General features: G+C 44.7%; 1 long non-coding RNA gene across 1 annotated transcript in view; it reads left to right on the forward strand.

Annotated features, from left to right (window-relative positions):
• Window positions 1-12,186: 12,186 nt before the first annotated feature.
• The window catches only part of LOC115644201, a 3,160-nt gene continuing 1,363 nt past the window's right edge, over window positions 12,187-13,983 (forward strand). The window contains exons 1-2 of the long non-coding RNA XR_003998451.1: window positions 12,187-12,199; window positions 13,700-13,702. This is a non-coding gene — a long non-coding RNA (uncharacterized LOC115644201). The remainder of the gene's footprint in view (window positions 12,200-13,699; window positions 13,703-13,983) is intronic.

Below are 13,983 nucleotides of genomic sequence, written 5' to 3' on the forward strand. Positions count from 1 at the left end.
GTTCGCAGAGTGGGAGAGAGCAGCTGCCACAGCAGTGATTTGCTCCCTGGGGCTCCGGCAGAGTGGCTCGGGAGGTGATTTAAAGGGCCCGGGGCTCCGGCAGCTACAGGGAGCCCTGGGCCCTTTAAATCACCAGCCTGGGGAAGCCGGACCAGGCTGGCATAGCATACTGGCTCTTGCCAGTACCCCATACCATAACATGCCGGCTCACTTTCACCTCCGGAAGGTCCTCATTTGGATCAATAACTGGTTAAAAGATAGGAATCAAAGGGTAGGACTAAATGATCAGTTTTCAGGATGGAAACAGGTAACTAGTGGTGTCTGTACTGGGACCAGGACTAGTCAACATATTCATAAATGATCTGCTAAACAGTGAGCTGACAAAATTTGCAGATGATCCAAAACTACTGGCTTGCTTCCTAGAACGAACGCTCCTTGAGTGGGGTGATCCACAGGGAGTAGCTCAAACCTCCAAAGTGCCTGGCCAGGGGCAGGACATTAGCATAGCAAGGGAGGGGTTTGGCAGTGACATCACAAAGGCCTTTTGCAGGACCTCAGACTATTGGTCAAAGGTGGTGGGGAGGTGGTGACCTCACAGAGACATGCTGACGTCAGCCAGGCAGGACAGGGCGATGGGCCAAGGAAACCTCAGAGACCCTTGTGTCTTTGCTTCAGCAAGTCTCCTTCTCCAGGTCTCTCTTTGAGGACTGAGAGAGTATTCGGGTTCACGTATGTGAGCGCCAAGAGGAATCTCTTTCGAGTTTTCTCCTTCCCTTTGCCTGATTTTACTAGAAAACAGCCATCCCTGTTTAGAAGGTAAGAGCCTCCTCGAGGTTTGAACCCTGTTCAGTCTGATCCATCTGGTGACAGTTGAATTCTAGGCACAGAAAACACGAGCTTAAGGAGGCAGAATTTTATTCCGCACCTGGGATTTTGATGGCAGCCGACTCCCTGATGCACCTTAGACATACCCTAAAGAGGGTGGTCCCAAGGGAGACTGTCTGAAGGTTGGGTCACCTAACTCTCTGTAAATCCACAACCCAGACCCCTCCCTTGGCACTTTGTCACCAAGCCTTAGCGTGTCACAACTGAGGATGCCAAATTCAGGACGAACTGCTGAGAAATAGGGCAAACACAACTGTCAAGGTTCCTTCCCCACTCTGAACTTTAGGGTACAGATGTGGGGACCTGCATGGACACTTCTAAGCTTAATTACTAGCTTAGATCTGGTATCACTGCCACCATCCAGAATTTTCAGTGTCTGGATCACTCCCTTTCCCCCCAAAACCTTCCCCTCCCTGGGTAGCCTTGAGAGACTCCTTCACCAATTCCCTGGTGAGTCCAGCTCCAATCCCTTGGATCTTAAAACAAGGAGAAATTAACCATCCCTCCTCCTCTCTCCCACCAATCCCTGCTGAGTCCAGATCCAATCTCCTTGGATCTAAAAACAAGGAAAAATCAATCAGGTATTAAGAAAAAGGCTTTTAATTAAAGAAAAGAAAGGTAAAGCAAAAACCCTCTGGGAGAGATTACCATACCAGCTACTCTCACAGACAACAGATTCAAAACACAGAGGATGTTCCCCTGGGCACAAATTTAGTTACACAAAAAAATACCTAATTTGATTCTACCTCTAATTGCATAAGATAGGTTACAAAGGAATAAACATTAACCTATTTATTCCTTTCTAAAACTTACTACTCTGATAAGAAGCTGGTTCCTTGATCTTTTTCATTCCGGCTGAAACTGAAACTCTAAACAAAGGAAAAACTTCCCTCCTTCCTTTTGAAACATCTTGTTCCCCCATCGATCCCTCTGGTCATGTGTTAGCTAGGCTTGGTGAACTTTTTAACCTTTTTCAGGTAAAAAAGGCATTAACCCTTAACCATCTGTTTATGACAACAACCCAAAACTGGTGGTTATTCTTTTATAAGTTTCAGAGTAGCAGCCGTGTTAGTCTGTATCCGCAAAAAGAACAGGAGTACTTGTGGCACCTAAGAGACTAACAAATTTATCTGAGCGTAGCATGCATCTGATAAAGTGGGCTGTAGCCCATGAAAGCTTATGATCAAATATATTTGTTAGTCTCTAAGATGCCACAAGTACTCCTGTTCTTTTATAAGATAGACCAAACCAGCCACTAAAGTAAACTCCTGTTTCCCACACTGGCCAACAAGAAAACATAAAGGCAGTTTTCTCAGGCATTCTGGTTCTTATAACACCACCAAAAACACTGGATTCAGAGATGAGTAGTTCTTTACAACCAGTGTCATTAAATGATAGTTTCTTCTGATCCCAAAGGGCCAGCCACTCCCATGTCAATATACAACTTAAATCATACTCAAAAATCATGCTGGTGCCCATTCTTTAGTATCTAATATCTAAAGGTTTATTCATAAAAAGAAAGAAAGGGGAGAGGTAAAATTGGCTAAGGGAATCAATTACATGCAGTAATGGCAAAGTTCTTGGTTCAGGCTTGTAGCAGTGATGAAATAAACTGTTGGCTTAAGTCAAGTCTCTGGAGTACATCTACGGCTGGGATGGGTCATTCAGTCCTTTGTTCAGAGCTTCAGTTTGTAGCAAAGTTCCTCCAGAGGTAAGAAGCAGGATTGAAGACAAAATGGAGGTGTTTCCAGGGCCTTTTATACTTTTGCCATGTGAAGGGCATCCCATCGTTCTTCCTGTGGAAAATTACAGCAACAAGACGGATTTTGGAGTCACATGTGCAAGTCACGTGTTCATGCCCAATTTCCCTCAGTCATTGCAGGAAGCCATTACCTAGATTCCAGACAGTCCACATGATAGACTACATGACAGTCCACTCTTTTCCCATGGTCCATTGTCAACCAGGTGTGTCTTGACGAACAACTTAATTTGAACTGTCCCTCCAATGTGTGCTAGCTAGCTGCCTTGTGGGTGTTATCCTGCTCTGCTTATAAGAAGCACAGGGGATCTTTTTCAGGGGAAAAGGCAATATGCCACATTTATTGGAGGTACAACAATTAGCATATGCATTCAATCACACACTACACACACACACTGTGCCACCAGTGGATGTTATAGTTACCAGTCTAGAGTCCGGATCAACCTAGTGGCCAGCTAGTTTGATCATGGGTAGGAGGAGCTGGGTTCTGTCGGTTGCAATACAATCCTCTGGGGAAGTCTTGGCAGAATGAACCCAAAGTTTCATGGCAAGGCACCCTGGTTATATACTGATAGGGAAACCCGCCTCCCCTCACCTTACCCAAGGCCCCAGGCTTTTTGCTGAGAATAGAGTAAAAGTAGGCCTAAAAGCCTTTAGCTAGGAGCAAGAGTTTTAACTTCTGCTAAACTTGGTTTTTTTCAATAAAGGGCATGCCGAGGCAGAAAGATGTGGTCAGGGCCCCAAAAAGAGGAACTAGAATTGGATAAAGGGGAACCAGAAGATCTGTTAAGTTATAACAGCTGAGCTTGCTGTCGGGACTACAGAAAAGGTGCTAGAACGGTCAAACCGCAGACTTGATTGGCAAAGACAATAACAGGAAAAGCCATAGATGGAAAATTGGGGTTTTGCCATAGATGAAGAATTAATTGGTCAGCTTGCTTGTTATCAACATTATATTCCAAATAAGGCAAATAACATGTGTAACCAGCGTGCTACGTTTTGCGGTTTTAACCTTTATAAGCTTGGTAAAATTTGTAACATGTAGAGCAGCCAGCCTTTTGCGTGGGGTCTATGCTGTCTCTCCCTGCATATATGCTTGTATGAAATAAAGGAGCCTCAGGCTGTCTGATCAAATCATTAAGGTGGTGGTCTTTTCCCTGACAATACTGATTTTCCTTCATTGGGACCAATGAGTTTTGCACCATCATGTTGTAATGAATTGTTTGACGAGTGCTTGTTTTCTTAAATTGTCCTTTTCATCCTTCATCTTGATCTTTCATCAAGTAGTTCCTCAGGGAGTTATCCCAAGTTGGTTTTGATCACAGCTATTTTGTCCCCACTGATAGGTGCCTGTCTCATCTTTAGAGTCATCAATCAGCCCTCCTCTGGCATTTCAACAGGGGCGTGTTGCAGCTTCCTGGCACTCTTGCATCTGTTGCTGCTTCCTCCCTCTTACATCTGGTTCAGCGATGGCCTTCACACTTACCTCTTAACACACACATTCCTCATTCACACACAAACCAGAATTAATTGACACACAACATTTTCAACAGGAACATCAAATTGCAATGCAAAAGAAAACAGCCATGGCATTCTTTTACTTATTTTAAAATGCTAAACCTGCAACAAATTGGTGATCCTCAACGGTCTGTTACTGCCTTGAAATCAGTCCAGACTCAGATTCTGGCTGATGTATCTCTACCCATTGGCCCATTAGCCGTTCCTTTCTGTTACTCAAAAAGAGTGGTTGGCAGGATGTGATCAGATCATACACCAATACGCTTAATGCATGGTACATAATTATTCTTTATCCTTCATTCTAAATCAGATAAAACATAAACATAAAATCCTACTACAACATTTGGGGGAAAAGTTTGGGGGAGTTCAGCTCCTGGTTTTTATTTGACCTCTCTCCAGCACTTGTTTTGGTTTGGCCTTCCCCTTTCCATCCCTGTCTGACGTTTCTGTCTCTATCACAGCAGGTGACGCAATGGTGCGTGAGAAAGAGGAGCAGAATTCTCAGCAGGAAAATGTTGAGCAAATGGATTAACATAGAGAATTATCACAAAGATCGAAAAGGAATGTGTCCAGGAGTCATAAGCAGGAAAAATCCCATGACATTCAGCACAGACCAGAAAGAGAGCAGGTAAAGCAGCCAGGGGAGAAAGTAGGTAAATGTATTTCCTGTTGGGGAACTCAGACAGACCTCAAGGAAACCACAAAACAGCATGAAATCTTCAGGGAAAAGAGAAAAAATATGCTGAGTGTGGGGCCTTGGCTATACTGGCGCTTTACAGCGCTGCAACTTTCTCAAGGGTGTGAAAAAACACCCGCCGAGCGCAGCAAGTTACAGCGCTGTAAAGCGCCAGTGTAAACAGTGCCCCAGTGCTGGGAGTGCGGCTCCCAGAGCTGTTTGCTAATCCCCACGGGGAGGTGGAGTACCTGCAGCGCTGGGAGAGCTCTCTCCCAGCACTGGCGCCGCAACCACACTCGCACTTCAAAGTGCTGCAGCGGGAGCGCTCCCGTGGCAGCGCTTTGAAGTTGCAAGTGTTGCCATACCCTGGGAAAAATTGATGTGACTACTCAACCCATATAAAGCATCAGAGAATCCACACAGGGGAGAGGCCCTATGAATGCAGTGAATGTGGAAAATGCTTCACTAAGAGCTCAGGCCTTTCTGAACATGAGAGAATCCACACAGGGGAGAGGCCCTATGAATGCCATGAGTGTGGGAAAAGCGCCTCGTGGCACTCAGCCCATGTTAGCCATCAGAGAATCTGCAAGGGAGATCAACACCATAAAAACCTCTCGGGCTAGCAATACTTTTTTTTTTTAATATTTTTTCCTGATTCCGACATAGTAACTTTTAAAGCTTTTTAAAGCTGCTTGAACTGTTTGCAGCACCATTATCCCTCAGCTTGTCCAGATGAGTGGCGCATTTTTGCCTTTTGCAGTTTGCCCTGTTTTGAGGTGGGCCCATTTGGCCTTTCTATCAACTCCATTGTCTCATGAGTAATTCGAGTGTGTCCTTCCTATCAGGAACCAGGGAGCATCACAGCAGGATTGGGCCCACCAATAGTAAGCTGAGATATGATATCAAGTGGGATCACAAAAGAAGTCAGACGTGAACTGGTATCATTATTGTAGTTTGTGCCAATAAGAGTCAGTTATGTATGTACATAAAGAAGCCACTGCAGCAGATTCCCTCGTCCTTGTTTCTGCCAAAGTGTGGATCATGAAAAGAAATCCTGTGACAAAGAAAACTATCAATACAAATACTAAGGTCACTGCACACCTTGAGTATGGGATGGGAGGGTGCTGCATCACTGAGCAGTGCACTTTTCGTTAAAGAAAGAAGATGAGCTAGCTTTGGCTCGCATCCTTCTTTCTAGTGGTCTGTTTGTAGAGCTAAAATACTGTTTCCTCAGTCCAGCCAGGTAAAGAATCTGAAAAGTTCTGCCTTGTGGTTTAAGGCCCAGGTCAGGGACTTAGAAGATGTGAGGTCTAGTTCAAGCTCTGCTGACATTTCACTGTGTGACCTTGGATATGTTATGCAGGGCCAAAGTTGTGGTGGGGAGAGGTCCTGGCCTATGCAGTTACCTCAACAGCATATGCCAATAGTTATTTAGGTATCTAAACCCCCATTTACACATGTCTTTGTGCACACATATTTAAGTGTCCAGACCTTGAGCCTCATTTCAAAAGCTGATTCTTGATCTCTCTGTGCTTCAGCTTCCAATCTGCAATTATAATACTTCCTAACCTCATAGGTGTGTTACGAGGCTTAATCTGTTAACATCCTCATATGGAAGACGAAATCCTCATATAGACAGATATGTGTATGTCACACAGATGCATGATCTGCCTATAGGAATTATTATATTAGGAATCTCAAGATCATGGGCAAGAAAGAGGAAAAGTTTCTCTCTGTGCTTACAACTTTTGTGCTGCTTTGATCTCCCACCCTCTCTCTCTTTCTCAGCTTCTTATTGAAGGAACATACATCCACACCATGTAGACGTCAAGCACAGGAGTTTATCACGCACAGCGCTAGCGGAGTATCATCTTGATTATTAGGCTCAGAGACACTGCAGAACAATTAATTACAATAAACTATATAGGGTGCTCAGTGGGCAGAGAGAAGCAATGGGGATGGGTTTTCCCAAGCCCCTGGATAGGTTCTAGCAGCAAAACAAGAGAAGCACAATAAACCAATGCTCTAAAAGATTACATAATGGTGCCAGCCATGGCCCAAATTAATGTCTTGCTGACACATAGGTAATTACCCCCAAACTATGTCTATTAAAGTGTATAGGTTAAATCCTAATTTTGGAGTTCAGGGGAATGAGGTAGCAGCTCTTCCGGTTGACCAACAGGTACATTCATGGAGATTTAAAGCAAAAAAGTAGTAATTAGTTCTTAATAACAACAATTGTTTATAAGTTTACCTTTGCATTTCTGTGAGCTAGGATTGGCATACATCTGTGAGGGGAAGGTGTCATAACTTATGTCAATCATATTAGGCCTCTCCCTGAACTCTGTCTGGGATCTGAGGGGTATTGTACCACTATCTTCTCCCTGCATTGGGGAGTAACCATGAGGCCTCTCTCAGTGCTTCATGTGTCTATAACTCATGATAAGGTTGCCCAATTACATTCGGAGTTATGCTGACTCTGCTCAATGACTTGAAACACACACAGTTATCTGTTTACCCCAGCTTTCTCTTAGCTATGTATTGTTTGTTAGCCAGACCCTCATGGCCCAGGCCAAACTGTGGACTCGGGGCCTATATGAAAAGTTCTTAGCAGAAACTGCAGTTAAGATCTTACATCGGCATTAAATGGATTATGGCCCTTCATTATCTTAGGAGAAACACCTGCAGTTGTATGACCACTTCCATAGTGCATCTAAAGAAATGAAAGCAAGACAAATCCACTACTACAGAAGGAAAAAAAGATAACATACATTCATGCATACACAATCCTGGGAAATTATGCATTTTAACTCTATGTACAGTTCTTCATACAATAAAGGCCATATCTTGTTCAAATTCAACTGATCAAGGTGAGCAAAAAGTAGCAGTCAGCAGTGTAATAGCTGTTGAAAGTAAAACAGTTACATTAGCCTTTCAAATAGGAATCAAGACATTTCCCAAAAGTATGAAGCTGCTCAATCCAGTGCATGCAAAGACAAAATATTGGATTATTAATAAATAATTAATGCTAATCTCTCACAATTACCTCTGATCCCTTTACCTAAATCAGATCCAATTTTTAAAAAATGAATAGAGCCCAATTACGTAGTTTTAGGCCTTGCAGCAACATATGTGAGATAGGGGTTGGGCATATAGGCAACCCCATTCTTCAAAAACTAGAAAGATGTGCATGCACATAATTAATGAGCCATAGATTTTTAATTTTTTGCATAGAAAAAAGCTCTACCAAAGTGTTGCTGCAGTTCTGCATTTTTCCCCACCCCAGAGGGCACTGTGGCGCAAGAACAGCAGCAGCTCTCAGCAGAAAATAACTTCTGCAGTTCTGACTTTTTTGTCCACCAGAGGATGCTGTGGCAATAGACCACAGCAGCAAGTCCAGGCCAGTGAGGGAGGAGAAAGAGCCTGCCTTCTTTGCAGCGGGCCAGGTCAGGAGACAGGGGCTATGGGGAGACAGACAGTGTGGGGCTGCTGGGCAGTGGCGTAGGCAGGTTCTACCAGCAGGTGGAGCGAACACATTAAAAAAAGTGCCAAAGCAGAGAAGGGAAAAAAAAGAAAGAAAACCCCAAGTCTTGCAGCTGAAGACTGAAGAACTTGCCGCTGAAGACCTGGAGCAGCTGAAGGACCCACCACTAAATTGTCACCGAAGACCTGGACTGCTGGGGTGAGTGTAAAAATTAAAAAGGCACCACTTTGGGGGAATGTGCTCAGTGGGGAGCAGCCGCTCCCCTGCTCTCCCCCAGCTATGCTACTGCTGCTGGGGGGGGGTCATAAAGGGGCTCATAAGGACTAGTTGGGGAGGACAGACTGGGGCAGGGGCTGAATGGGATTGGAGGCACAGGGCCACGGTGGGGAGGAAGGTCCAAGGCCATATGGTGGTGGGGGAGGAGATGTAGAGCTACATAGGGACTGGGGAGTGGCTGGGTGGGGGCACAGAGACATATGGGGACAGGGGGAGGGGTGTAGGGCCACATGAGGATAGCAGGAGGGGGTGTGGAAGGACATATGTGGATAGGGGATGCAAAGACACAAAAGGGTACAGGAACGCATGGGGACAAGGGCAGATGTGCCTGACTGAATGAGAGAAGCAAGGGTTCAGCCAGGGTCTACATGGAGGAATCTCTCCTTACCCCGCACCAAAAAACCTGTTCCATTCTTTTCCCACCCATACCCAACAATTCTCCAAGTTCACACCCAGACTCCTTCCCAGCAATTTACTTCCCACTCCCTCAGCTCCTCCATTAACCCTGACTCCCCCAAGCCTTTAAACTGCTTCTGAGGCATGCAGGAAATATGGTTCTGTATTGTAGTTTAAATGAATTATTACTCGGAGTTCTGTATTAATATGCCTAGCACGGAATCTATTTGTCAAGAAAACCTTTCCTGAATCATTTTTGTTGTCTGTATTGTTAGAGACATACTTGCTGACAGGTATTTTGAAATAAATGACCAAAAATAATTGAAACTGGTGTGACTATATTATGTTATTTTTGACAAATAAAATATACAGAATTTTAAACTATTGTGTGCAGAATTCCCCCAGGAGTAATGTGAATTTGGGAAAACGAGAAAAGTAGGTATGAAATTCAAGCACCCAGTCCAGGTCTATCAACCTACCAAGAGAGAGAAACTAAGGAACCTCTGCACAGTAGAAAAATAATCTCAATGTCCAGTATGTGTAACTATCTCCACCTTTGTGTACATATTTATACAATGTGCATCACTGTGGCAACTGAATATGTTGTGAGTGGGGGTTGGTTTTGTTTGAAAGAACAACAGATTTTTTTTAAAGGTACAAGAAGTGATTGTGGGAGATCTGGGTAAGTTGTTATATACTCATTAGTTATCCCATTTTAATTTGGCAACAGTGGACTGAGTAGCTTCCTAATTTCAGGAAACTTTCCTTGACCACTTTAAAAGGCTGATGTGAATGTTTTAAAGAGGGAAATCTAATTGTTTATTTCAAATGCCTTCAGTAAACAAAGTAAGTAGAAAAAAAATTAGTTTGTATCTCACAAACAGGGATGGCTCAGGATGTTTTGATCAATAATCTAGTTAGAAAAGTCTACTGCTCTTGATTTTTAATAGCTGCCTTAGTGGAAAGTTGCCTATTGGATAAACTCCCAGACTGACAATTACAGGGCCGCCCAGAGGATTCAGGGGACCCGGGTCAAAGCAATTTCAGGGGCCCCTTCCATAAAAAAAAATGTTACAATACTATAGTAACATGTATTTGGAAGTGTAAAAAATAAATAGTGAAATACATTCAAAAATTAATTTGTAATAATTTGAAAATACACTAAATGCATTATTTAAAAACATAAAATGCTTTAATGGTATGTAAACATTTGCAATTACATGATGGGCTGTTGCTGGGTGATGGTGATTGTTGATAGTGGTTTGTATTAAATACCTGTTTAACCAAATAGTAAATAAATGAAGAACAAGAACAGAGAAAAACCTGTAATTGTCCAGCCTTAAAGCCCCAGTTCCACAGAGTACATATGCATGTGACTAACAAAGTCTATGACCCAGTCCACTGATGTTAGTGCTTCCAGTTAGGAACATATATAAATACATTGATGAATCAGTGTCCCAGTTTGCAGTACTTCCATATTAAAAACAACAATTACTGAATGATCATTAGACTTTCCATTCTAACAGATCACGCATCACACCTGAACATGGCCCCCTTTTCTTCTTCTCTCTTTCATCAGGTTACATTTCCCCCAGAAAACTTCTTGTTGTGGATGTGTAATGTAGGAGATGGTCATGTTGGAAGAGGCCAGATTGGTGCCCTCCTCCCTAGTAACCCAGATTGCAGGCACCCCTTAACACACACCAATTACAGTAGTTTGTAATTAGCATGCCCAGCCCCCATCAATCTGGTATGTGTGCACTCACATACATACTTGATTTGATTTTGGTGGGAGGAAGAGGGTATGTATCCAGAACCTACCCACAATACATTTACAACCACTGCTCCTCAATATTAAGCCTGTGCTCAAATGAACTTTTCTCAGGTTTGTGATCCCTCCCACCCCATCTCATTACCTGTATGTGCTCCCAGACTAACTTCATTCTTGGATGTACACCACAAACAAAATGTCATGTCAATTATGAGACTAGGAATAGGCCATTCAAATTAGGATTATCAATGTTCTCCCCTCCCTCAATCTCTGAAATTCAGGCTCTTGTTTGACAGACTACATCAGTCAGTTACTAACCAGGAACAATACCGAATTCTTCTGAAAAAAGTCTAAAAAAAAAAAAAGCTTGTTGGACTCCCTGGCTTTGCAGGCTGAACCCTCTGCATGCCTGCTCCCCATCAGGAGGAAAAGAAAAAAGACTCCCTGGCTTTGCAGGTACCCAAAAGGAAAAATGTGTCCTTTTAAAATCCTGAGCTCTGTGCTTCTGGTTCAAAATGATCCGAGTCCTCTGCAACCATGTCAAGGCTGATTCCCCACTCTGGCAGTTTGACCTTGCATTGGTAACGCTGCCCCCACTCAAGTGCAGAACCCCTGTGAGAGCCCAGAAGTGGGGGCAGCGTTACCAATCCAAGGTCAAATTTGCGGCCATCGGCGGCGGGCCCGGGCCCCCCGCTGGCCTTGCGGCCATCGGCGGCGGGCCCGGGCCCCCCGCCGGCCTTGCGGCCGTTATATCCAAACACTGAGTTGGTAAATTTTCCTATCGCCCATCGAAAGGGGAGGTGGTTGCATTTTGATGCTGGCAGCATTTACCAAGCCCAAGTCAGAGAGAAGCTGCAAGCTTTGAGTGTAATAGAAGCCTCGAGTGGCAAATATTAATCATTAAAATCCTTGCAGGCTGCCCTCTTCTGAGCTCAGAGTGACAGAGTGACCATTATCTGTCCTGAGGGCCTCAGCAAAAGCACACTCCCATTTACCACCAACTAATTATTATTGCAGTACTCTGGGAAACTGAGCAACACACAGTATTAATATACGACAGTAGGACTCACATGCAACATAACAATATGAATAAAGCACCTCTTTGTCATATCTCCCCCCTCCAAGACCAAACTGAGCGGGGCCACTTTCCATGAAAATGCGTCGGCGCTCACCTGAACGTGGACCACCTTCATGTTATCATCCTGAAGCTGGAGACTCCACCTCAGGAGCTTTACTTTGGCCTCTTTCATCTGCTGTAGCCACATTAGGGGCGAATGTTCAGTATACACAGTGAAGCGCCGCCCAAATAGATGGCTGCAGCTTTTTAAGGGCCCATACCATGGTCATACATTCCTTTTCTATGGGTGCAGAATCCTGCTTCCCAGGCAGCAGCTTTCTGCTCAGGTACACAATGGGATGTGTCAGTCCATTTCTGTCAACCTACATTAGCATTGCACCCAGCCCTTTTTCTAAGGCATCCATGAACACCATAAAGGCCTTGTCAAAATCCAGGTTTACCAGCACCAGGCCCTTGACCAGAGAGCCTCCTTCAGAGCACCGAGAGCCCTCTGACACTGCTCGGTTCAAACCACCTTCAGTTCAGTATTTGGGGTGACTATGGAGCTAAAGTGGGGCACAAACCTCCGGTAATAGCCTGCCATCCCAACGAAAGCCTGGATCTGCTTTTTAGTCTGAGGAGCGGGCGAATATCTCATCACCTCCCCCTGGGCCGGCACTGGCTTTAGACACTGCCCCCCACCTTGTGGCCCAGGTATGACACCTCCGACATCCCCGTCTTGCACTTCCTAGCTTTTATAGTCAGACCTGCATCCCAGAGCCAGTCTGGCACTTGTTTAACCTGGCTCACATGACTACAAATGCCGAGATTATCAATATACGCCAGGGCAAAATTCTCCATCCCCTTGAGTAACTGGTCCACCAGTGTAAAAAGGGGATGCTGAATGCTCCAAGGTCAGACCCAGGAAGGTCAAAGCTGTGTCAACTTCTTGCCCTGGAGACAGTATGCTCAAAGAGAGGAGGCTCCCCCAGAGTCCTGACTGGCTTCATATGGAGTAGTTCCAGAGCATTGCCCGGTGACTGCATGACAACGGGTGGCAATGGTGGGATCAAACTGCACCCCGTGGACAGAGCATCCTGCAGTAAGTGACTAGGGAGCAATAAAACAAAGGGAGATTAGCAAGAGATGTGCATGCTGGAGGCTCCGAGAAGTGTGGCTTAACCCCTGAGAGAGAGTGGACCCCCAAGAAGGGCTGTCGCACTGAAGGGGTTCCTCCCAGGGCTCGTGGGGAGCTGAGCGAGCACAGGCCTGTGAGTTCATGAACCCTTAGGAACAGCATGGAGATGGTCTATAACCATCTCCTTAAGAAGGACATACAGCTGTGCAGAGAGAGAGGGCTGCGCATTGAAAAAAATTCACCAAGGCTCAGCTAATTGCCCAGTTGGAAGAGAATTATCGCTGTAAGGAACCAACTCCTGAGCCAGCTGGGGCTGCAAGAGAGGCTGGGAGCAGTCAGGTAGCCCCAGAATTCACCTACCCGACCAGCAAGGGACCTTCCTCACCGAGTTCCCATTGGTGGAGCTGAGATAGTTGCCTCAGTTTAAGGCATGTTTAAGGTTATGTTTAAGCCTCTGACTTTACACAGCATAATGCTAGACTTGATGCCTAGCAACCAACTATCTCACGCAAAGAGAGACTTTTAACTAATTTAACCTTTTAAGAACATGAACCTAAATCTGTCAAGTGTTATCTAGAAACCAAGATTTTTAATAAGTGGATGTAAAGAGAAACACAGGAAGAATTAAACTACCAAAACTTAAACCTGCTGCAGTATGTATCTTATTTGACAGCATACAGAAAATGAAGTGAACTAAGCAGTAATAGTGGCAAACCTCAACACTACTTAGTCACAGCAGGAAGTTAAACAGCCTCAGTTTAAGGAAGTGATAATAAAGATGCTTTCCTCTCTGCCTTTGAGAAGGCCTGAAATGTGCACCAAGTTGACCCTGAAGATAGGCGTCAGCATCTCACTCCCTTACTGGGTCCCAAAGCCACAGAGTTCAGCCAGATGGGTGAGGTGGAAGCAGGGGACTATGAACTGTTCAAACAAGCCCTGCTGTGCGAGTTTGAACTGACCTCCGAGGCGTACAGGAAAAGGTTCCGGAGTGTGCAGAAGACCCAGGGGATGACCTATCTGAAC

The sequence above is a fragment of the Gopherus evgoodei genome, unplaced genomic scaffold (assembly GCF_007399415.2).
Source record: "Gopherus evgoodei ecotype Sinaloan lineage unplaced genomic scaffold, rGopEvg1_v1.p scaffold_96_arrow_ctg1, whole genome shotgun sequence".
Lineage (NCBI taxonomy): Eukaryota > Metazoa > Chordata > Testudines > Testudinidae > Gopherus > Gopherus evgoodei.